This window comes from Corapipo altera, unplaced genomic scaffold (assembly GCF_003945725.1).
Source record: "Corapipo altera isolate COAL_440 unplaced genomic scaffold, ASM394572v1 23b, whole genome shotgun sequence".
Classification (NCBI taxonomy): Eukaryota; Metazoa; Chordata; class Aves; order Passeriformes; family Pipridae; genus Corapipo; species Corapipo altera.
The window spans coordinates 13,697,960-13,723,564 of NW_020884885.1; the positions used below are offsets into that span (position 1 = coordinate 13,697,960).

The 25,605-nt window shown below is 37.0% G+C and overlaps 1 long non-coding RNA gene across 1 annotated transcript; it reads left to right on the plus strand.

Annotated features, from left to right (window-relative positions):
• The first annotated feature begins 168 nt into the window (after positions 1-168).
• On the plus strand, positions 169-14,102 carry LOC113946786. Its single transcript, XR_003527549.1, has 2 exons — positions 169-239; positions 13,820-14,102. It is a non-coding gene; the product is annotated as an uncharacterized LOC113946786 (long non-coding RNA).
• The last annotated feature ends 11,503 nt before the right edge of the window (positions 14,103-25,605 follow it).

A 25,605-nucleotide genomic window follows, 5' to 3' on the forward strand; every position in this document is an offset into this window, starting at 1 on the left:
AAGAAGACATGGTGCAATAAAGAGATTTATTGTGTGACTAAAATGAAAATTAAATTCCTGTTAAAATATTTATGTAGATGTAACTAAAATGTTCTGCTTAGAGATAAATCAGAAGGCCTTTGACATTTCACGGACGTATAATTCCAGCATTCTTCTGTTGTAAATTTAGTGCTTACAAAATGTTAATGGAAGTTCACTTTTCAGGACAGTCTCTGCAGACTACTTTTGCTCAGTAGGTGGTAAGGATTTGCATCTGTATTTCAAACATTCTTCTGTCTCATTATTGGCTTCTTATTTCTTTGTGACTTATATCTCTATAAAATCTGGCTTGCACTATGGGGAATGAGATTTCAAAAAGGAAAATTCTGCATAATGTGAACATTTATCATATCCTTTTTCATTTCCTCTTTAGACTTCATTTCTTGAGAGACTGGATGAAAGAATGACAAGGCACGCTTAGTCAAAAATAAAAAAAAAAAGAAAAAAGAAAAAAGAGTCTTTTCTAAAAATTGAACACTTTAAAAGTGTTTTAAAATATTGGGGTACTTTACTCAGATATGATACTCCATGTTAAGTAGTAGCATTATTTGTACTGTTACCTTCCTTTGACTAAACTGAGACCTTTAAATAATATATGTACACTGGGAAGTACGTTTGCTTGGGTAAGTGTTAATTTGTAAGAGTTGTAATCAGTACAAATTCAGTAAGTGCTTTTTGTAATATGACTGAATGTAATGAATTGATTTGGCATTTATGCAGATGTCACATGCAATTTTAGAGCTGTTACTCTGTAATTTTGTAGCACTTAATAGAAATTATGGTGGTGGCAATTTTGTCAGTATAGGTAAGGGGCTCTTAGGGCTTCTCTCATAAATTTCCAGCTTCCTCTTTTCAAGTGTTTATGATATAGTGTAAAGTTAAAACACTCAGACTAATAAAATCAGGTTATTAATCAAACCGTGAAGAAGAGATGGGCCCAAACAGCAAAATTTTAGACCTCTAGTTTAAGTAAAAATTCTGACAGTTTCGGTTCAATCTTTTATAGAAGCAGAAATTCAGATCTACATTAGGGTTTTGGAACCCTTCTGCCTCATCTTATGCCCCTCTGCACACAGCACAGTTTTCCAATGCAGTGGAATAATAGCCAGAGTTTGCTAGCCAGAGCTGGTCACAGTTTGGATTTCAAATGCTTCAGTATCTCTTTCAAAAACCTTTTTCTTTTTGATCACTATAATACTCCCCATTTCTACCATGGAAAGGAAATAACACGTTTGCACACTGGAATTCTTCTTTTCCTTGAAGCAAAAGTATTGAAGGAAAGGACACATCTATTCAGATCGAAAAAAGATCAGCTACAAAAATAAAAAACTGAAGTTATACAATATTTATACTTGGCATTTCTAACCTTTAGCTTTTTGGCCTGGTGTTGCAGGTAAGCCAGAAAAACACCAGGGGGAGAAAGAGGAGGATTTCACCACATTTCATTTTACTCTGTTTCCATACCTATAGACTGTTTGCATTGCCTTCAGATCTTATGTGGAGACTAAGCTGTGCAGCACATATAGGCTCTTAACACATGGCCGCCTCTTTGTGCCCTATGCAAGCAAGGTTCTGCAGAATAAATAAGATAATTTTATAGCTTGTGATCCACCAGAAGATCTTTCATATCCACAGCAAAGCAGAGGAAATGCAAGATGTTCTACACTGTTCATGCCATGCATTTCTATCCTCAACTGGAGAACGAAGTAAACAATTTAGCTCTGCCATCTCTTTTGAGATTAGTAACCAATAAGCACTGAACAGCTGAGCCTAGAAAGAAATTTCTGATGCATTTTACACACTCCACCAATTATTAAATACCAATTTTTTATTTAGTATCAGCTTAATTGGAAGCTTTGTGAAAGCTGTGAAAGCTTTTCCACTCTATTGCCACTCAATAGAAAAACAAACGTTATAAGAAGTTGCTGGAAATCATACATATACACACATATATTTCTCTAGTACAAAATAAAACAGTTAAGGTTCTCCTGAAGTGCTGTTCTGGTTTGAAGTGGATTGTATGTAAACTAGAGTTCCAGAGAGAAGCACGAGTTTTATAATTCTTGTTCTATTTTGACAGCACAGGTTTGTTGCACCATATTTACATGAGATTTTAAATGTGTCCAGACTAAACATTAAGAGTACAATTAGTTTGAATGTAACCCAGAATGAAACCTCTTTTCTCGTAATATTCAAGTCTGATGAAATATAGTCAGCTTCAGACTTTAAATATTATTCAAACACCACTCTACTCATGTGCTAGCAGTACCTGGCCCTGGATGGAAATAAGCTATGCAGCTGTGTGTCATTTTTCCTGAACAGCTTCATGGAGAGTCATGAGATATTCCAGCACAAAAGATTTTGTCAGGCTGTGACTGGGGAGTTTCAACCAGGTGAACAACATACAAATGTGTAATTAATATTTACCACTATATAATAAGACAAGAATTCAGTAATCTCCAATAATGTTTTAATTCAAGTATAATTGGTAGATGTAAAAAACCTCTGCAAGAAGAAATGCTGTACTGTGCTGTTCACTAATCTTCATTTATGCCACTCAGACTTAAATTCTTTGTTGTATAATAATCTGCATTTATATTTTATGTTATTTCCAAAGTTAAATTAAATTCCACCAGGGATTTTAATTTTACATCATGTTCTGAAGAGAAAAAATAGACATAGAACTATCTTCCTTCTGCTGAAAGGTCTGTTACAGAGAAATACCTCTCCATGGTAGAAATTGCTCAGGAGAAGGCAAAGGAGTCTCTCTTCCTCTGTCTTCATCATTGTCCTCCAACATCTCCTTTCTGGAATATATCCTATGGGAAAAGTCTGAAAATACTGAGAATTGAAACCTGATTTCAGTTGACCCTGTGGTAAATCTGGGATTCATCGTTTGTCTTCAGGAAAGGGTTTGAATCAATCATCCACAGGAAATTTAATCAGACAAGTAGCTGAGCATAGTCTTTTTCAGGTTACAACATATGGGACAGCCCAGAAGACTAGCAAACTGCCAGTGTGTTGGCTGATCTCTTCAGGGAAATATTGGTCCAAGCTCAGAGAGAGATAAAAGCCAGCATCACCTGGGCTTTTCTGGTAGAGGAATGGCAGCAAAGAACAAATGCAAGAAGCATTTCTCACTCTAAAATTCATGCTACTTCTAATCCTTTGTTGTTTCCTCTCCATTTTTCTGAGAATATGGAACTTTAAGAAGACTTTATTCATCTGGACTAACACTTTGCTCTTCACCTGACCCATATCCTTCAGGAATGTGAATTCCCCCAGTGTATGATCACTGCAGGCCAGGTTACTTCTGATCTTGATGTCACCCATTAGCTCACTTGCACTGGTCACTACCAAGTCTAGTATTGCTTCCCCTCTAGTAGGGCTATTATCTGGCTAAAGATATCCAGGAGTTTTCTGGATTGTCTACAGCATTCTATGATGCTTTTCCATCAGATGTTAGGGTGGTTGAATTCCCCCAGCAGGTCAAGAGCCTGTGAGCACAATGTTTCCTGTAGCTGGAGCAAGAAGATTTCATCAATAGGCTCTCCCTGAATATATAATGAATCCAGCAAGCTCAGAACCATGTATGGGAAATAATAACTTCAGAGCTGTTTGATGGATATCATAGGAAAAATGGAGAGAAGTTCAAAAATATGAACAAGTATCATCAAGCAAAGCATGACTTATAGCTTCAAGTACTGAATATTCCTGATTCGTCAACACAGGGAGCTTCTTTTCCCAGAACAGAAGACCAAGTTAGGAAAGTGGTAATCACTTAACCAAAACAGTTAAATACATGGACCAAAAATAGTGTGTTTATGTTCAGAAAACAGAGTACACATCAGAATGTCTGTCTTATTACTGGCTTGACATTACCCTCTGAAATGAAGGAGGAACTTTAATTAAAGTTGACACAAACCCACTTAAAGGCTGGTGTCATTCAATCACTAGTGCTATTCTGTGGGATAAAACTGAGCAAGTTTTTCCTGTTCATATGCCTAAATCAGATTAACTGAAAGAGAGGGAAAAAACCTCAAACAAATATTTTCTTTTCAAATGTATTAACACCGTCTGCACTAAATGAATTTAAAAATAAAATAAAATAAAGCCAACCCTACAAAAGACCTCATAGAAACCAAAAGCAAAAAACTTTAAAACATCTGGTAATGAGAAATTATGGACTGGATTCTTATTTCAAAATTAAAAGCAAATAGTTTCTTACACTGCTTTCAAGTTGATCAAACAGCATTTTATATGTTGTTTATAATGTTTGCTCCAAGGTAGTTATGTTCTTTTCATGTATCTAAATCAAATATAATTATATGAATCATCTAAAGTAAGAATGCTTTTCAGTCTTAGTATACATCCAAAACTGACACTTAATAGGCTTTATAGAGGATTCCAGAACAGATCATAGGGTTTAAATGATAGGTGAACATAGTTTATTCAGAACAGTAAGTGAGGAAAAAAAGAAAGGAATTTTATTAGGAAAATTCCTAATTTATAGAAAACTAAGAGATAAGCATCCTGAATGTCTCTGTGGGTTCATTTTCTGAGTGCATCATAACATTTGAAATGAGAAAAGTTGAATTTAGAAAAGTACTGGCTCTGTGAATTAATATTATGAGAATGTATACCAGCAGTATGGAGAAACTTGCACAACTAAGGACAGGTTCATTAGCAGACAAGAGAGGGTGGCAAATTAAAACAGGATCAGAGTCAAAACAAGAAGGCAAGTCAGACAGCCCACTAGAATCTACAAGTTTCTTTGAAAACTGTTTCCTTACAGTCAGAAAACTGATTAACTGAAATTTATCGATAAAATAGTTTTTTTCCACAGGCAGAAGTTGTAGTTGACATTTATTCAGGATTAGTAACCAAAAATATAATCCTTCAGCACAGTTTCTTTATCATTTCATCCATTAGCTGTTGAAGGCAATTGGTCTATTAGTACTGCCAGATGGAATTCCAGTGGGGAATAGGAAAATAATTCTTCTTATATTTACTTCTGCAAAGGCATGCATGTGTTGTAGAATCATGATCCCTATTAAAATACACAGATGTCTTTGTGTAGACTTGCCTCCTCGGTGCAGTCTAACAGAATTTATATGTAGTCTGGGACAGTGATCCAAGTTGTTGTCTTCTATCTTTTCAATGTTAAAAATCTAGCTATTTGTCACCATAATTTTGAACCCAAATACAGAAACATGGAATTAGATTTTTTGAATATGTCCTGTCAGACCTTCCTATTTGAGCTTTTATGTCTTCTTTTGATTATTCATGTTGAATAATATGTGGCATTGAAAACAAATTTAGTGTTTTTGGAAAAAAGACACCACATCTAGATGAAGGAAGAATAATTTTGATATTGCACACATGCAGAAATAAATGTCTTTTCCAGACTGAGCTATTAGATAATACCAGGAAAAATTTATCTATCTTCAGAAAGTAATGTAAAATATTTTAAACTAGCCATTGTTTTGTGCTTGTGATCATGATCAGGAGTATATTGTGATAGAGTAGTAAATTATCTACAGCTATTTGCTATAAAACATTAAGTATTTCATTGGCTTCTAATCAAGATTCTTAACATTTGAGATGTGTCCTTTCATGTTCAGTTCAACCAGGGATGTCAGTAAGGCATTGGAGATGCCCTGGTACGTCTGAGATGCCCACAGCATTCTGGTGACATGGGATGGAAGCCATACACCTTCCTGGAAAGAGGGCTCAGGACACCCCAAGGCACTTCTGGTAGAACTAGAAACCCTTATTTAGGCAACTGATAAAAGCCTCTGTAGTCCTTGGGCAATAAGGCACAAATCACTCTTGAGCTGCCACTGGATGCTCACTGATATGTCAATTAATTCCTTATGTTCATTTGGATTCCTGTCTGTTCATGTTCTGTTTGTAAAAATTACAATTTCTTTTATGACAATTCACTGAAAGTCACAGCCTGACAATGAATTCACATATTTCCTTATGCAGGTAGGCAAGCTGTCGGTTGAAACAGGCCTTGAATTCTTCCATCTAATCCAAATCATTTTAATAATTACCTCTCACTCAGCTTTTCATATTTAATTTAGATTTTAGCCTCAACTTCATGTCACTCAAGTGTTTCCTTCAAAGAGAAAATATCTTGCTAGTAAAAGACTATTTTTTTCCTCTTCCTCAAGCTATAATGTTCTTTAGGCATTTCCATAATCTGATATTCTGCAGCTAATGTTCATTTACATATCTGTAGAGATCGTGGTAGGGAATTGAACAGAGCTTGCAGCTAAGTCATATATTTCCTTCAATCAAGATGGAAAGAAAATTGATTGTGGGACAAGGTCTATTGCCAATCCTCAGAACTATGCCAAATACATGCTGAAAGTAAATGGTTTCCTAATTTTGATGTATTCCCTCATCTGTGATATCCGATACTCTGCTCAAAGCAGCCTGGAAAGGTTAGAGGCCACCTATCAAGTGAAGAGGCCTGTAATTGCTACTGTATTACACTAAAGGAACCTCTGTGGCTGAGTTCTTTATAATGCACAGCAAGTCACATGCCTCCCTGGTGTAACTCAACTAGTATGTTCATTGGCAGAAGGGAATTTTTCATCCGCCATCCATGATGATAATCACAGATGGTGAAATTTGTGTTACTAATAAAGAAATTATAAGAGGAATATATGCCATTTATTACAAGTGTCAGTTTAAAAGGCAGCACATATTACAGTAATATATCATTTCTTGACCCCAAAGTCTATTACTGTGTATGCTAAGAAAAGACATTTCTATTCCTTCAGGCTTTCGTAGCACTGCACCATTGATTTTAACATTAAATATGATTACTTAGCATTTTGCTTCTTTCATATGGCCTGCTGCCAAAACATTTTTATTTTTTGTGCTTAAAATGAAGCAAATCCTACCACATATTCTAAAAGCTTAGCTCAACTTCTTAACCTGGATCTAAGGAATCCTATGTTCTTATTTTTTATGCTAGATTGTTCAAGCTTTAAACTAAAATTGTATTGCAAATGAATGATTGCATTCTCTCTCTTTGTTCTCAGAAAGGGACTGCATCATGGAATCTAGAGAGATAGCCCAGGTCTTTTGGGAGCTAAATCGGGCAAATACTTCCTCAAACACTGGTTCTCCTAGGTTTGGCTTCCCCAGCTCAGGCCAGAGGAAAGGTAATACAAGCACTCTACATGTACTTCACAGCAAAATTACTCATTAACTTCAGTCTCTTCAACAAAGGGTCATTTAATTTCATCATTTTGATTTTGCAACATAGTTGAATTAGACATGCTGCCTCAGCATATGGTAATAATAGGCAACATCATCTTTAACTGATAAAGCAGGTTATTTTTTCCAAAGCAATTTGTGCCTCTGTGTGCATCTTGGGTAGTGGATTCATCTGTTTTGATTTCAGATATAAGTTTTGCATCACTAGTTCATAGATAACCTCCTCCACCTTACCTGCTGGAAGGCCTTTGAATCAGTTCAGAGTCAACCAGAGTGATGTAGTGGCTATTTATCTTATTTGTGGCTGCCTGTTCTGTGGAAAACAAAACCATACTCTCTTCTCTCTGATAAATCTTATAAATAGATAAACCCATCCTCTGAGGTGTTTTATTGAAATCCTGAGAACAAATGAGATTACAGATCCTGAAATTCATGTTGGAGAAAGCAGCACTAAAAATAAAAAAACAAACATCACTGATGGATTTTTCCATCACTAATTACTATTTTGAGCAAACCCTTCATCAGCCAAAGCTCTCATTTCAAGGAGATCCTCAGGATCTGATGTGAATCCATCTGCCCCAGGAATGTGATATATACCTAATTTTCAATATGACATAATATATTTGGGAAGCGGATTATGATCTTAGATATTACCTTCATTGACTTTGGGGGAGTTTTTTACACTGAAAGAAAACAAAACAAACAAGAAAAAAGTATCTGGGTACTTGTGCATGTGTTTACATATGTCTAAGATGGGTTTACTTATCCGTTTGACTTTAAAGTTGCCTCTATACTTTGCTACAAATTCTGCACTGGATTTCTCTCCTTAATTTGGTGCTTTTCAGTGCTTTAAACATTCTTAGACACTGCAAAATGACTATAGAAGCCTCCCTTTCTGCTGATGTATACCTGACATATTACAGTACAGAGATATTCCCTGTATTATGCACTCAGGAGGAGGGAGGCACTGCAGGCAGAAGGAACTCTGCCCCACCAGCTCTTGGCTCTTCACGCCTTTAGAGTGGAGGCATCCGCATGAGAGCCCCACAAACACACTTCAAGTGCAGCTCAGGTAAACTGTTACCTTGCTTAGGGACACACACAGCTGGTACCAAATTAAGCAGTTCAAAAAAGATCATGTTCTTTGTTTTTGCAGAAATAATTTGAGGGTATATTGCATGCAACTACACTGTATACGAGCAAGTAGAGATATGTGCATGAAACAAAGGAGACAAAAACTTTGCCATAGACTTTTGACTGCATTCTATGTGCTTATGAACTTATTTTCTTAATACACATCTGACAAGAGTATGTCATATTCCAGATCAGGGAATCTTGTAATTCCTCTACACAATTTTTAAAATCCTCTACTTCTATTACCTGCCTGCCATTCCTACAAACTGCAATTCTTCCCTTTTAATTCTTTCTTCCAGAGAAAGGAATCAATTGCTTCTCTGAGCAAAATAATGGGTAGCATACATCCTTGGAGTTCTGCTAGGGTTATGAACCACTAATCAGAACTGGTAGAGCACTGAGACTAAAGCAGATGTGACAAATCATTATCGCAGAATTGTAAAATGGGTAAGGTTGGAAGGGACCATAGTGGGTCATCTGGTCCAATCTCCTTGCTCAATCACTGTCCTCTACAGCACATTACTCAGGATTGTGTCCAGACAGCTTTTGAATATCTCCAGTGTCGGAGGCTCCACAACCTCTCTGTCCAATCTGTTCCAGTTCTTGGTAACCCGAACAGTAAAGAAGTTCTTCCTCATATTCAGGTGGAACTTTCTATGCATCAGTTTCTGCCCATTGCCTCTCATTCTATTGCTTGGCACCACCAAGAAGAACCTGACTTCATCATCTTAACAACCTCTCTTCAGATACTCATAGACACTGATGAGGTCCCCTCTCAGTCATCTCTTCTCAAGTCTGAATAGGACCAACTCTCTGAGTCTTTCCTCACCAAAGAGGTGCTCCAGTTCCCTAATCATCTTTGTCTCCCTGCATAGGACCCACTTCAGGAGCTCCATACTTCTCTTATAATGAGGAGACCAGAACTGGACACAGTACTCCATATATGGCTTCATCAGGGCTGAGTAGAGGGGCAGGATCACCTCCTTCAACCTGCTGTCAATGTGCTTCCTAATGCACCCCAGGATACCATTGGCCTTCTTTGTCACAAGGGCACTCTGCTGGTTCGTGGACAGCAGGACTCTCAGGTCCTTCTCCACAGAGCTCCTTTCCAGCAGGTTGACCCCCAACCTGTACTGGTGTATGGAGTTATTCTTCCCAAGGTGCAGGACCCTGACTTGCCTTTGTTGAGCTTCAGACAGTTCTGCTCTGCCCATCTCTCCAACCAGTCGAGGTCCTCCTGAAGTAATGCACAGCACTCCACGGTATCAGCCACTCCTTTCACTTTTCTGTTATCAGTGAATTTGCTGAGGAGGCATTTGCCCCTTCATCCAAGTCAGTGATGAATAATTTAAACAATATCGAACCTTGTACTGAGCCCAGTATTGAACCTTGGGGGACAACACTGTTAAAGGGACTGCAACTAGACCCCGTACCACTGATTACAGCCCTCTGGGATCTGCCATTTAGCCAGTTCTCAATCCACCTCACCATCCACTCATCCAGTCTGCATTTGGTGAGCTTGTCTATGAGGATATCGTGACGGACAGTGTCAAAAGCCTTTCTGAAGTCAAGGTAGACAATATCCACTGCTTTCCCCTAATCTGTCCAGTCAGTTTTTCCTTTGTAGGAGGCAATCAGGTTGTTCAAGCATGATTTCACTTTGATGAGTCCATGTTGACTATTCCTGATCACCTTCTTCTCTTCCACAGGCTTATAGTTTGTCTCCAGGATGAGCTGTTCTATCAGCTTTCCAGGGATGAAGTTGAGGTTGATTGACCAGTAGTTCCCTGGGTCCTCCTCCTTGCCATCTTTTAAGACTGGGATGACTATTGCTTTCTTCTGGTCATCAGGCACCTCTCCTGACTGCCATGGCCTTTTAAAAATGATTGAGTGGTCTAGCAATGATGTCTGCCAGTTCCCTCAGCACTCATGGATGCATCCCATCAGGGTCCATGAACTTGTGGATGTCAAGTTTGAATAAATGGTCTCTAACCCGATCCTCCTCGACCAAGGGAAAGTCTTCCTTGCTCAACCCTTGCTCCATACCTTCTCCCTGCTCTGCTGGGGCAGACATTCCTGAGGGCTGTCCTTGGTATTAGAGACTGAAGCAAAGAAGGTCTTTGAAACCTTTGTTGCAAGGGTCCCTGTTCCACTCAGAATCAGGTCCCCATTTTCCCTAGTATTTCCTTTCATAATTGACCTATTTGAAGAAGCCCTTGTTGTTATCCATCCCTAGCCAGATTTAATTCCAGAGGGACATTGGCCTTCCTTGTTGCATTTCTGCGTACTCTGACAACATCCCTATATTCATCCCAAGTGGCCTGTCCCTTCTTTTATCTCATTTGTATCTCCTGCTTATGTCTGAGCTTTTACAGGAGTTCCTTGCCCAGCTGTGTAGGTCTCCTGTTCCTTTGGCTCACTTTCTTGCCCATGGAGATGCACCATTCTCAAATTTTTATATAACAATTGTTTCCAGCTTTCCAAAACATCAAGTTGGGCTAAGAGTAGAAGAAACTAAGATAGAAACCTACAAAGCCAAGGAAAGATATTGGGAATTTCATTAGTAGATATTAAAACGTCACTGATATTATTGCTGCATTTTGTGTCTGTTAAATCACTATTTTTTCTCACAGACACACATATAAATATGAAAACAGCCAGACTATCTGGTATTTTGTTTAAAAGTTTTTGTCCACAGTGTGTAGTGGAACATGCTGAACATGAATGTGGCTCTGGCATTCACACTGTGCAAAAACATGACAAGTTATTACAGCCCTCGCATTCTCAGTCTGCTTTGTCTTTAAAAGGATAACAATAATCCTCCTTTTCCCTTTCTGAGCCTTAGATTTAGGTAATAAGCTCCTTTTGGGTATGGACTATCTGTTAAATTGTGCATGTTCAACACTGCCATCTCTACTGAGACCTATAGGCCATATTTCTAATAAAAAATAATAATAAGACACTGTATAACAGGCTTATCACTAGTTTGGGCTGACAAACACACACCTTCATACTAACATTATTCCTTACAAGTAATGTAGATTATTATATGTTTATCATGCCAATAACATGTCTAAAATATGATTCATCCCAGAATTATATAGATAAATCCTTCATATCACTCTTCACAAGGTTATATGTTTCATATAGATAGATGTAAAGGCTATTGTTTTTCTTTTTGAATTTTTCATGACAGTTTATGAGTTAAATCCTATATTGTACAAAATCTCTTCCTGGCAAGTGGACAGTAAAGAACCAAGCAGGTGGCATTTTACAGACTTATAGGATTCAGCTGCTGAGCCTACAGTCAAATGAGAGATGAGAGCAGCAAAAAGGCCTGGTCTTCTTTGGTAGTATTATAAATGGATAGAGTTACTCTCTATATGTGAAATTTCTTTAAATCCAGAGAGAAAATCAGATTAAAGGCTAGTATAATTCTTTCTGGATGAAATCACATTCTGCCCATAGAAATTCTATGTGATGGATTTTTATTGCTGAATGCTGCTGTACAGAGAAATTCAGCACTGGTACCATTTCAGGGGAGGCATTTGAAGGCAAAAGCATTAGAAGATGGTGCTGGGCTGGCATAGCCCACCCAGAGTCAGTCTGTTCTCTTCAAAACTGCTTCTCATGTATAAGATGAAAGGCTGCAGAAAAAAAAATGAAGCTTCAAGAATTATTCCACTTAATAATAAGTCAAGCAAAACAATCATCTTATAGGATTTTGTTTGTTTGTTTGTTTATCCCATGGAAGAAAGTGAAAAAAACAGGCTGAGCTGTCAGGACAGTAAATAGGAAAGCTTAGACAGACTTTGGAAAAGTGAGGTATGGAAAAATTTTGCCCTCTGTTAAAAGGGTTTTATCTTTAACATTACTCATTGTTCTTTGTTGAGTAGAAAGAAAATGGTCTGAAATTTTACCAAAATCAAAGTCCTAGGCATTTGAACTGTGCAGATAGCAAATTTCTACCTAAATTGTAGGAAAAATACTGTAATTAAAAATATACCAAAAAGCCTTGCTTACTGTAATCCAGAAATCTTCACCTCATGCACATATTGCATATGATGTCAGTGATTTTTTTTGTTTGTTTTATCTTTAACCAAGATGTTAAAATGATTTATTGACTTTCTATTACGGGTCTATATAATACAAGGTACAACAGATGTACTATAATGTCACCAGGTTCTAAGAATAATGTGAATGTCCAAACTTTATATACATAAGGATATCTTCTGGTCCTTCTTTAGTTTATATGTCTAATTAAAAAATAAATATGCTTTGGAAAAGTGGTGGAAGACAACAGACAATGGACTAAAACTTCTAATTATTACCTGCATTTTTATCCTATTTCCCTCCAGAGAATAGTAAGGATGATTCACCAAGGACAAGTCAGTATAATCAGAGAAAATATCAGCTGTATATAATTATATATACATACATATACATATATCTGCCTTTATTTTTTAATTTTTCTTCTCTAAATTTGCAGAGTAAAGGAAAACAGTCATAAATATTTCAGAATAGTACAAGTTTTCCATTGCTAGAGCTATGAAAATATATTGACAAAAATATTTTAGGAAAAGAACAGTATCTTTTTGAAATGAAAACACATCTCCTGTGGAAATTTTAATTTGGACTGGAAATATGTTCTTTATGACTAAAAGTACAAACTTGCATTTAATTGAAAGGTTTTTAAAATTGTAGAGCTTATTTTTTTTTGCAATAAATTGTATACATTTCAAATGGAAAATATGTTATTCAGATTTTAGCATGGTGCTTTTGTAGCTGGCTCTGGCTCCAGATTGGTCTTGTACTGTATCATAGATGTTTGACCTGAAAGGAGCTGCAAAAGGAAGTTAAGTAAACAGCAGTTATTTTTTCAAAGAAGTTCAATGATGACTTTTACCCTACTTTGTTGTGTGAAAAAGATCTGCTCATTTTTATATAACAACATGAAGCAAATGAAAAAAATTCATCCTTCCTTCACATCTGTGAGCTTGAACGTGAAGCAGAAATCATTACAGACCTGATTTTTCAGCTTATATTCACAAGAGTGACCCCACTATCGTAAATAAGGACTACACGATTAATGCCCATGTCAGGAAAAAGAATGTTTCTAATCATCTCTGTTGTAGCCACTCAGAGTGAAAGTAAGTCTCTGCTGTATACAATGGTGCTTTCTATTGCCTCCCTCTGCATTAAGCAAAACCCTAATTCCCACTGTATTTATATTTCAGTCATCATTTGCTAGTTATGTGGCAACATATTCATCTGCCCTGTTCTTACAGCATTTAAAATCAACAAGGGAAGCGATCTTTCAAGATGTATTAAAATACAACCCCCTTAGCAGCCATCTTGCTATACTTTAGGTATTTGAATAAAGGATGATTTGGTATATTATTGCATGCAGGCAGCTAAAATGGAAAAAGGAGAAGATGGATGTGCCAGGCCACCATGGACAGCTACAGAAGACGGACTTAAACACCTGCTTCTTTCTGCTTAGCAAAAGCCACCATGGAACTGAGGAGGTAAAAAGGACCTTTCCTTGGAAAAAAATTGTGTGATGAGTGAAGTGTTACAGGTGACAAGGATCATTCCTTGGAAGTGTGTCTTTCTTTCCAAGGAGATGGCAGGTAAACTTCTGAGTCCGATTCCTAGATTTCCTCCCCTCTCCCTCACCACCAATGAAAAAGGAAAACAAAAAGGAAGAAAACACAACAAGAGAATGAGGTAGCCACTTCATCACTGTTTATTTCAGTTTTTTCTTCCATAAACTAATAATGACATGGCTGACACAATGTGTATCATATGGTATGTGAGCAAAGCTCACTATAAGAACCTCTGATGCTTTGTTAATGAAAGACTCATTTAAACCTTAAACTGTGCATGAATAAGGAAATGTATGTTTCATGTCAGTAAATAAACACATAAATAAAATCCTCTACTAAGGGAAAAAAATATCAATTTTGACTTGGTGGGGACTTCCCGTGATTACAAAGTTGTAATTAAGATTTTATGGTATTTGGTCTATAGCATTTTCTGGCGCATCTCCGAGTATTCTTGCTTGTGAAGTATTCATTTAATGCCTCAACTCTTTCACCATCCTCTGTGACTTCAGTTCCTGCTCACTCTTGTAATATTGCAAATTCTTTGGCTTCTCACTCACTCTCACAAGAGCAATAAAAACCTTTTCAACCTTCTGCCATTTCTGCCCATCAATTAAAATTACTTTCTTGCTGCAGCAGCTGGACATTTTCAAGTTTATTTCAGTGCAGATGACAGCATTTTGCTGAATCACTTGCAGGAATCATGGGTTAGTACACTGTGTCTAACTGGGAAAAATCACTTGAAATCAACTCCATAATTTTTCAGTGACTTAAGTGAGTTAAGCAGTTCCTAGTATCTTATACGGTATTATGAAAGAAAAAAAGTGCTGTCAAAATGTGTAGTATTAAACAAGTGCAAAATTACAAGACTGCATGAGTATGCAGTTGATATAAGCAACTTGCTGTAGTTCTCTCTCTCTTCTTGAAGGCTAACATCTCTTCGCTGAGATGTTATTTATCAGACCTTTGTACTGCAACCGAAAACAACATTTCTCAGAAGAATCTAGTACTGGTCTTTTCATACTTGTCTTCTGTAACTCAGGAAGCTTGTGTTTTGGAGCAGGAGATAAAAATTAACTTCTGTCCACGGGGAATAGATATTTTATGCATCATATAAGCATAAAGAAGCATGTGATACAGAAGATTTTGTTCAGAATGAACATGACACAGTGATCTACAAGGTAGAATTTCTGTTCCAATAGGACAAGAGATTAATATCCATGAGGAGAATAATTACTACCCATGAAACTCTGGAGATAAATTAGTAACAGCAATTACCTCAAGGGAGTGTGATTTGCACATCACTTTAGATTCAGTATAGCCAAGTATTTTTCATCTTATGACATTGTAGTAGTCACACTTAAAGGCACATTAAAACATCTGCTATCCTTGATGGTGTCTCTCATGATTCCATGTAGCTCTTACAAAAATTAACTCAGTGTTTAAAGAACTTGCTTATGCCCAGTATGGATCTTGCCCACCAAGTATCACTCACAATATCTGAGGACCTTAGCAGCCTACTTGTGGTCTTTTTCATAATTTCACATTTATTTCTTCCCTCCTCTTGGAGAGAAAAAGTTATAGAGATGTACTTACACGTATTTTATTCCCCTGTGTAAATGTGGATATTCACAAATAATGAAAAAGCTTTTTGCTTTATTTTTTTCCTTCTGTCAGAAGAACCTATAGTGCTTTAAGTCCACCATTTGGATTTTTACATTGTTTTCCTTCTTCTTTTTATTCTCCCACTCCCGCGCCCTCCCATTTAGACAAGAATGCAACTATACAATAAGTTGGCAGTCATCCTTGAGCAGTAATGCAGAAAAGTGAGATGAGCTGAAGATCCTTTATGCTGTCAAAGATGGAAAAGTACAAGTAGGTCTCCCTTGTGCCTGATACTTCTTTACTTAGTTGCCTATTCTTTAGGAAGGTGATGTAAATAAAGACAGATAGCAGTTTTAATTCATTACAGCCACTCATGCATTTGGAAGGTCAGTTTCAGACAAGCAAGCACAAAGGATTACTGGGTGCACTTGCAAACACTCAGTAGCCATAGGTCCACTTCAAGCCAATCTGAGCTCCATTCTCATCCTTTCATTTCTTCAAATGAAAGGCAGGCATCTCCCCTGTTTTGCTGTCTTTATTAACAGGCAAAAATGGTGTTGCTGGTGCTCTTAATATTTCTGTGTTCTTATCTAAGATACCTCAGATTCTTCTGGAAAAGAAAAGGCAGAGAAAGTATCCTTCGGGTAAAAAATTGAAACCTTATCTCTAGTATATAAAGCAAAGCCTTGCAACCTCTGTCAATGGAAGGAAAACACCTTTTATCCATTGCAGGATATGTAATGAAGTAAGTATTCCTCTGCTGACCTTCCATTATCTGTGGCAGGTTTAGTGTATGCAGGAGTCAGCTTTGGAAGAGTACAGAATTTCACATTACCAGACTGCCCTGGGACTCAGTAGAGATTCAATGGCATCATCCACACTCTCGTGAAAGTCTTGCTTTAAGGGATGGCCTCATGCGCGGGTCACTGTATAGTGATTCTCATACCTGTCACTCAAGTGCTGTGTAGACTTAGCATTAGCAAACAGGAATAAATAATTTTTACTAGCCATACAAAGAATCGCAGAGCACCAAATATTGGTAGAGGCACCACATTCCTAAAATACCTAACTAGGTACATGGGTGGAGCAGAAACTGGAGAAACATTTAAATTTATGAGAACAAGGATAAGGAAGTGAGAAGTCAGTAGCACAGCCACTTCCTGAGATGTTAACCTGACATGAGTAAACTGACACTCACTTTTCAGATTAAGGGCTTAACAGAAACTGCAAATGGCACAACGTTAATCTTGACTTGAGACAAGGATAGTAATGAAAACGGGAACTGGCTGAGACTTAACCCATTCTTCTAGCTGTCTTAAAACTGTAATCTCAAAATCCTCTTTAGATGATGGAGTTTGTAAGGCTGGAAATAGTAATTTCTAATGGCATTTTACAAGCCATTAAGAATCTGTATACCTCAAGAGAATGCCACATGTCACAGCCTTTTTCCAGGCTGAAAAGTACTTGGGATTATTGTTATTTTGGACATCTTTCTTATTTTATCTCTTTGTCCTAAAATGTAATCTGTTTCTGATCTTTGCTATGTATTTTTTTTATTCCTCTTGGTACAAAAATGTCACATTATAAAAAAGAATAGTCTGTTCAGGTCTGTTCTGTTCCACTTCTCTGAGCACTCAGAGCTTGATCAACATGCTACCAAGGCAATGAGACTTTTCCCAATGACTCTGATGGGAGCTGAGCTGGGCCCTAACTCACTATAGAGCCACAACACCAAATTAATTGGGACAATGGTAAATGTTCTTGATTCCTTCAAGTGCCCTAAAGCTCTTCCTCCAGAGAGATGAGACTAGAAATAACACAAATGCTGAGAATCTTTTAAGATGTTTTCCAAAAGATCTGTGATTTTCCTTTTCCACCGAAGACAAGAAACAAACACTGCCACATAGTCTCCCATCCAGCAAGTTTTCAAGCTGTAGATGTCTTGCTTCCTGTTCTTAGAGAGTTTACTTCCCCATTTGTTCAAGCAAATTTGTATTGGAACCATTTATAAAGTTTCAAATACTCCCACATTTTGCACTGCCATCTGACTCTGCCCCAAGTCTGGGGTTCTTTCACCCTCTAGTGCTTCCCAGGGCTAAGCATCTGCATGCAAGAAAGCTGAAGTAATTAGCTTCAACATATACTTTCATGTGTCTGCACAAATCTGGCATTTGCCAGAAAAAACTTTGACAGGCCTAATGTATGGGTAAAGAAATGATGGGCAAAGAAAAGCTTTGAAATAATAATAAAAAGATTTATTACAGTATTTAAAAAATAACACTACAGTTTCAAGCACAGAATACCAGCTGTTGGTTGATAATACAAGTGGAAAGTTTTAGTAGCTCTGAACAAGAAAAAAAGAAGCATCTTCAAAATAAAGATATTAAAAATAATTAAATTCTATTTTAAATATATAAATGGTACATGTCTGTTAAAGTGAATTGGCAGTGGGATTTAGGTAATTCCTGAATTAACAGCTTTAATGAAGAAGAAGAATGCATCATTCCATTAGATCTGGAGAACTCAAGAGGACTTGTAGTGGGGTAAACCCATTTCAGATTCATGCTTCTGGACTGGAAAAGACTTCATGACATTGTATCAGCAACAACCTACCAAGGAACAGAACGGAAATCTGATACTTCATACACAAAAGCATCAACATAAAATCTCATGCTAAGGTTTAAGTTCCTATAAATACTTTCAGGTTTTAGATGTGCCTAAATTTCAGGAGCATTCATAAAAGAATATCTATGTTGTCTCTCTTGTTTTGTAGGAAATTAAAACCATGCTTAAGCTAAACTCTGTGGCCAGAAAATTAGGTTGGTTTTCTGCTTTTTGGTCTATCTTGTGGAAAGCTTTCTTCATAAAAATGTCTTAAGCTATGTGTGTTCCACAAATCTTGTTTTCAAGCTCCTTCCTTGACATCCTATAGAAAGATTCACTTTGTCTTCAGCATACTAGCATATTTTGTTCAAAATTTATATTCTGGCTAAAGAGTATGATGTCATATAAAGAAGAAAAGATGTCTTCAATCATTCACTTTTTGCCCTTTTTGCCAGAGATATTCAGACAATGTGGCTAAAATACCAGATTATTGTCTTACTAGCATATGTGTTTCTAATAGCCTTCTTTGGGAACAGGTTTTCTAGATCTTCCTTTTCTAAAACTTAAAAACATCCATCCGTACTCCAAGGACAGTGAAAAAAACATTTTTTTTCTTCATTATTGGCAAGTGCAATAATGATTGTTGTTTTCATACTATAACACAGATAAGGGAACACACTTCACTAAACTGTAAAATCTGTGAATTAAAGGATTCTCCCCCAAATCATCTGTATTTTTCTTACTGTTCTTATTTATTCATTGATGTTTTTTCATTTATTTAATATCAAACTTGATAAAGTAATCAAAATATATCTACAGAGAAACAAAATGGAATCTTATACAAATTACTGGAACAATAATATACCTACTATTTACTTCAGAATTAAACCTCCAATGGATTAGATGGAACTGTTTACTATTTTGTGCCTTGTGTGTCACTAAATGCATCTGCAAGGAAATTTACATAAATGATTGGTCATTGTGTTTTTGTTTGTTCTGTCAATACGTGTAAGTAAACTGTAAATGTATTGTCAGAATATTTCCCGGTTGTTCCAGATGACATCACTGCTGGAAAGTTGCTTGTCAGGTCCAATGGAAAGAAGTAAAGAGAAAGAAACATAGCAATGGGATTCCTGATTGAAGTACTATGCAAAGCCAAACTACCACCTCACCATTCATAAATAAGGCTTCTGCTAGTTTGTTATACAATATTTTTTTCTTGTTTCCTTGTTATTTTCCTTAGGAAAAACAAAAATACATTTTGGAAAATTTCTAAATACATTTGACAAGCAATTGTTGAACTGCATACCGGATCTTTAGGGATATAATGATCTACATTACAATGAGCTCACTAAGGACATAATTCCATACTACTCTTTTTACACTCTCAAAAAGGAAAGAGTTTTAGCTTTAGGCAAAGTGAATCCACTAAGCCCTTTATTTCATAGCAATATTTTTTAAAAAAGTGAATAAATAAAAATGTATTTATAGGATTTTTAACATGCTGTTTCCTTAATACAAAAATACAGTTGTAGCACAGTCAACTAGTTAGTGACCCTGCTGGCCTGATAGCCTGCATATGGGTCTAAGACAACCATCGGACATACCATATTCACCAGAAACTATCCAGGTAGTGTCTTATAGCTGGATTCATACTCAGGTTCTTATTGTAGGCTGTTTTTTTCATGTTGTTCCTTCAGAACATGATTAAAGTCAGCTCATTGATGCTAGAACTGTGCTATGGTACCCAAAAGCATTTTTCCAAATATTGACTGGCTTTGGCTCTCCTGCATCACAGCAGGATGTCATGGCGGAGTCTCAGTGCAGGCACACAGAGTATACCACCCTTTACGTCAGAAGTTTTGCATTTTTGCAGGTTTACATAGGAAGGATTGAGATTTACTAGGGGACAATCACATCTGATGAACCTCGGTGTATCAAAAGGAATTCCATCAGAACACAAACAGTTCAACAATCAAATCTCCATAGGAGCCCAAATCAATCTAGATTTTGCAGATTCTTCAGTGCCCATTAACATTAATTAAGTTCAGGGATGACTACTTTCAACGAGAAATAATTCTCTTGTAATTTGTTATGATAATTAAAAAATTAAAAGACAATTTATCTGGAATTATCCTGTCTTACTTCAAACCTGGAAATACTGGTTTCTAAGAGAGGTGGTACAGCACTGGTTTGATGAGGCGGTTATTGAACAGAGTATGGCAAAACTTACAGAAAATAATAGAAGCATGAAATATCTTAAAGGGGAAGGTGTAAAAGCCACCTGCAGACAACTCAAAAATAGAAACACTGGATATACAGCTCAAGCTTCAGCAATTAAGCAATATCATAGATCATGGTCCAATTACTCCAAACAAGAACTCTTTCTGAAAATATTATAGTGAAAGAAAAAGTATTTTACAAAGAAAAAGTGTAAAGAATAAGCCCTTTTTCAGTGAAAGTGTCACACTAAACAAGCAATTATTCTATTGAGACACTAAACAAAGCCATCAATTAGTATTTCATAAGGCATTATGTGTACTGTGAACATTCCTTCAGTTGCAAATTTGAGGGGCATTTATTTATTGTTCGAAAAGAAAGTATGCAATTTATCAAGTATTAATGATACTCAACGAAGAGTTGTTTTAACCTTAGTGCCCTGAAAATAATTGTAGTAGATTAATCAGTATTTGCCAGTGACACTGAATATCCTCAATATTCAAATTGTTGAAGCCAGATCCATATCATGAACTTTATAATACATTGAAGTCCAATAAAGCCAAGTGACCAATATAATACTGAGATTATGAAGAAGCAGGTATTATGGAAAATACTCAGAAAAACAATTAACACACATCTGTGTGTGAAAAATGCATGTACTGGTTCTGGTTGGGGTGGAGTTGAGTTTCTTCTCAGCAGCCTGCATGGTGTCGTGCTTTGTGTCTGGGGTTAAAGGCATGTTGATAACATACCCACGTTTTGGCTGTTGCTGAACAGTGCTTTCACAGTACTGAGGTCGTTGCTCTTTCCACTCTCCCTCCACAGCTGAGGTGGGCAAGAGGCTGGGAAAGACCATGGCTGTGAGCTGACCCAAACTGATCAAACAAATATTCCATATCATATGACGCCATGCTTACCAATAAAACCACAGGTAAAAGAGGGAGAAGAGAGAGGGGATGTTCAAAGTTATGGCATTTGTCTTCCCACTGCCAGTGCAAAGTAGCAAATGAATTAATCTTTTTGCTTTGCTTGTGTGTTCAGCTTTCACTTTCCATATTTAATCATCATCATCTCTATCCACAAGTCTTCTTACCTTCCTTATATGTTCTTTCCCATCCTGTGGGAGATCAGAGCGAGCGAGAGGCTGGGCAGGTGTTTGGTGGCTGGCCAGGGACAACCTAACCCCATATGATAAATTCTGAAGATTAATATACTATCAGCCATCACAAACTAAGAAATGGAGATTTAAAGATTGTTACAATTTATGTTTAATGGATACAGAAATAGAAGATTGCTCCTGGAAGTTAGCTGGGTTACATGATTGACAGCCTAATTCAATAAAATTTTTGGCTGAAATGCTCCCATAAGACTCGGAAACTTTCCCTCACCTTATTTTGACATGACATACCAGAATCAACAGTAGAATATAGGAGTTTCCAGCACTTTCTTCAGGTCATTTCTGTCACCTCTTTATATTTTCAGACAAATCTGAAATGTTCTTTTCAAAAATTTCTCCATTACCCCTGCCTCTTGTCTCAATTAACACAACTGGCACAGACCATTTATTAACTAGTCAAGTAAAAGACTCACAAGAGGATCTGACTTATTTATAAAAATAGGGAAATTACTTGTTTTAGTTTCATTCAGTATGAGGCCCAAAGTTGCTGCATCTCTACACCAAACTGAACACTACACAAACCAGAAAAAAATTAATTAACAATAAAGTATATTTATAAGCTTTAAAAATCAATGAAGAAAGTACTCCAATCTCACACAAATATACTAGTAAATAAGTGTACAATAATAATATCTTTTTGAGATTACTTGTGTTTGAAACATCTGTAAGAAGCAAAAGATCAATATTAAAGTTTTCCAAAATGTAGCTTCTGCGTTAAAAATGACAGTCAAAACAATCAGAGATTGACAACTCACATATCTACACCAGGAAGACAGCAGCAGATTACACACTTCCCACTAACTGCAAGTGGTGTTTGCTTCATAAAGCTACTACTCACCAGGTAGCGGTGAGTTTGGGCTTCAGAACCAACGCATCCCAATGGCTATAAATAAGAAAGAAAACTTTGAAGATGGTGGTACAAATGCAATTTAAAATTTCATCACGTGTTTTTTAAATAATTTCAAAATATCTCACTGCATGAGAACAGAAAGATTGGTCATTCATCCAAAACACTGAACTGGAATGTAGAAAATCAGACCAATAGGTTTCTACCACCTATTTCTTATGTGACCTTAATGTTTCTGCAGTTCTCCTTTACATATGTAAAGTGAGTGTGGAAAAGGAAGTCAAAGAAGAACAAATGTATTCATGTCTTCAAGGCATCCAGCTTCTATCATGATAGAGGCCACTTAGTAGGCTGGTATCCATCACATCTATTTCTTCTAAAAAACCAGACATTCAAAATATAAATGAAGAAGAGGTAATCAAAAGATTCACTCAAAGTTAGGTTCAGTTATCAAATGTGAATTAGCTTAGTTTTGAGATTTTATGTCAACTATCAGTGTAGGAGTCCATAAAAAATTTAGATCTTGGGTTTTCTGCTCTACTCAGCAGAGTTGAGATTATGTTTTGTTTCTAATTTCTTTTTCATAGGGTGAAAACAAGACGATAATAACATTGCAGTCTTCCAAAAGCACTCTACTAGGTATTCCAACAAAATATCACGATTCAGTGCAGCAAAGCAAACTTCTCATTTGTTCCACAATTTACAATTGCTGTTGTTGTTGGATTTGCTCTGTACATTTTTTAATTTGACAGTAGAGTCTGTTTTCAGGATCTAAATGGGGCAAATATTTTCATCTCATTCTAATGGTTGCCTGGCAGTAGAATGAACAAATACAAGTAGAAATAGAATCAAAAACAGACTGGTCACCACACAATCAAAAAGACTAATCAACCATTAGCCAATGTGCAGAATTAAAGGGCACACCAATTGTAGTATTAAAAAAAAAGGAGGGGGGTTGAAAAAGTATATTGTAAGAACCTATGTGAGATTCTTTGGGGTAGTTGAGACTTTACCTAAAGTGAGGTAAATTCTGTGTAGCCAGGAAAGACTTTCTGACTTTTCAAGCCAAGATAAAAAATCTGCAATGAAGAAAGACATCAAGCAGTGTTCCAGCTAAGCTCATAAAAAAAGTTCAAGATTGCACAGCAACATGAGCTCTGGCTCTCCAAGAATGGGCAATGACTGCAGAGAGTGAAAATGAACATACCTTACTCCAACTTGGAGGGTGAAATGGGTTGGAACATTGTTATTTGTGTACCTGCTGAGCCCATGCCAGCACAGCAATAAAAAAAAAATTATCCATTGCCAGTGCATCAGCATCTCGAACTTTCATGTCACTTCTTTCACTGCTCCTGGTACGGATTAGATTATTTCAAAAGAGATGAAGAAATGGATTTGTAACAAAAACAGTAACTGTCAATGTTTTTGGGGGTCCCTATTTGGTCCATTTTCTTTCAGTGAAGTCTATGTTTTTAATTACAATAATCTATCCAACTGTGCTCCTCTTTGGAGACAAGAGAGAACAAAAGAATTTGCAGAAATAAGCTCTAAAATCTAGTTGTCCTAACATGTACACACAAAAGGCCAATTTTTCATTGCCTAATACACTGCACAATCATCTCTGCATAGGTAAAACAAGTGTGAAATGCAACCACTGTCATATGAAATCATCCTTCAAAGTTCTTCCCAGTTAGGAATTACTTAAGGAGGAAGATGTTCGTTTCTGGACTGCTGGTTGACTTTGCATTACAAATCTCACTAACCTGACTGCTACTGAAGCCTTTGAAAGCATTCCCAAAGGCCCATGATCATTGTGAATAAACCCAAAGACCTCTAAGACTTGAGAGGAGAAGACTGCTCCTAAGAAGGTAGGACTGGAAGGGATGCCTCTCTTGGCTAACCACCATTCCCACTGTTGTAGGTACCCTTGTCATACATAGGTCATACAGGCTGAAAAAGGAGAGGAGTGACTCTTGGGGTCCAGAGAAAACACATGGTCCAACCTCCTCCAGCCCTTCTTGCATCTCAGAAACTGCTGTCCTGCAGGCATTCTCATATAAGCTCCTGCTGTACAAGGGTGTTCCCACGCCCTCCACCCACATTCAGTGATCTCACAGTGGCAGAAGCCACTGGAAGTATCCATATGGGGTATATTTTGCTACTGGGGGCATATAGGTTCTTCCTATGGATATTGCATGCATCTGTCTGTTTGGAGGAAGTCAGTGAGATGAAATACAGAGAGCATTGAGGTTGTCCTTCAGGTTCTATGGATTACTTTCATTAGGTATTTGGTGACAGTTTTAGCAATCTACCACATGGATTCATCCAATTCCTGGTGGATTGTGCAAATCACCTCAGTTTTGTGAAAGAGCACACGTTCCCCTCCTGCTGTCTCCCAAGGAGCTCTTATAGCTGTTTTTTCCAGTTCCTGGGAAGAATACCCCAGAGAAGAATATCTCCTCCAGTCCCTTGCAGCTGGTAGTGGGCAGTCACTGTGGGCCTGGTGGGCACTGATGGTGGTTTGACCCTGGCTGGACACTGCTCAGAGCCCTGAGCTTATCATGCTCCACCTTAGAATCAGTTCAGATTTTTGTTTGCTACTCTATTTGGAAACATGAAGTTATGATGAAGTTCATCATAACCACTTTTATAATCATTGTTTCTGTATCAGTATCATCCTTTAGCTTAGACAGTGCCTTCCCTACTACAGTGTTCCCAACAGTGCAGTTGTAGCCCATAAATATATCTCAAGTCTTCATTAATGTTCTGATGCCATATAAGTCAAGTCTGTTAGTGTCTCCCCCTACTTGCTGAAGAACTGTTGAGCATGTTGTGAACAAAAGCATTTGATATTTAATTATGGGTATTATTTTTTTTTCTTATCAAAGTTAGTTATTCCTCTTGCTGATTGTGGAAAAGCAGCACAATACTCCTGCAGATAGAAAAACTTTGTTAGTTCCTCCCCTTCATGAGCTGTGATGGCTACTGAACATCTTGTATCTTTTAGCAACTGGAGTTGTTTCTGCTGTTTTAATCTCTAAGGTTCAAAAGCATATATGCAACATTCGATGTCTTTATTAGTGAATTGAAGTAGGAATACCCAATAAAACTTGAAGTATTGATAAAGTTAGGGAGAC